General features: G+C 38.8%; 1 protein-coding gene across 1 annotated transcript in view; it reads right to left on the reverse strand.

The window, feature by feature from the left end:
- Positions 1 to 822, reverse strand: part of NKAIN2 (Na+/K+ transporting ATPase interacting 2) — a gene marked incomplete at its 5' end in the record, with an annotated part of 470,357 nt that overhangs the window by 419,600 nt on the left and 49,935 nt on the right. The window lies entirely within an intron of this gene.

Raw genomic sequence — 822 nt, forward strand, 5'->3', positions numbered from 1 at the left:
TTAAGACTAGGCTCAGTCAATTATTCAGTCAATTTACTATTGATTGAATAATATTCAGTCAATAGTAATTTTGGTTGCAGTTCAACCTGTGGACGTATCTCAGAGAATTTAGCAGATGAGATTCCCAATATTACAGCTTTCCCTTTGCTTTTGTTACTTCATCCCCCAGGCCCACCTTAAAATGTAGCCCCTGTTCTTTTTTTAATTTAATTGTTTGAAAATTTAATCTAGAGCAAGGCTGGCATTCCTAAGATGCATACGCTTAGAACAGTCAGCTATTAAGATACTGGCTGGGAAACCTGCCATCAGCATTTACACTTGATGCACATACATTGTCTTTTGGCTCTGCACACTCATGTCCATCTGCCTTGGTGGCCTAGTGCCCACTCATCAGTCAGCTGGAGTGTACAACTGGGTCTTGGTGCCAAGTAATGGTCTTTGACAGGCAGCCTCCATAACCTTGCCAGCTCTTTTGCAGGAAGTTGCTTTTGTCTGACAAGCCTGAAAGACTGGTGCGCCACGGTTTTCTGCATTTCTCTACACCTACTAGAATAAATGCACATGCCAATTTATTTCAGCACAGTAAAAAAAGAGATCTTAGAAGAAGAATATAATGCTAGGGATCATGGACATCTACCAGCACCAGATGGAATGCACTGAAGGTGGGGGAAAGCTAATGCAAACAATTCAAAAACAATCTATAGAGGTTATATTGAAAAGGAAAACTGTGTGACCTGGCAATATAGATGTGCTACATCCTATTTAATAATTCAAATTCAAGACAGAAGGTATTATTATTATCATTATCATTATTATTATTAT

Source organism: Gekko japonicus, unplaced genomic scaffold (assembly GCF_001447785.1).
Source record: "Gekko japonicus isolate JY-2015 unplaced genomic scaffold, Gekko_japonicus_V1.1 scaffold186, whole genome shotgun sequence".
Lineage (NCBI taxonomy): Eukaryota > Metazoa > Chordata > Lepidosauria > Squamata > Gekkonidae > Gekko > Gekko japonicus.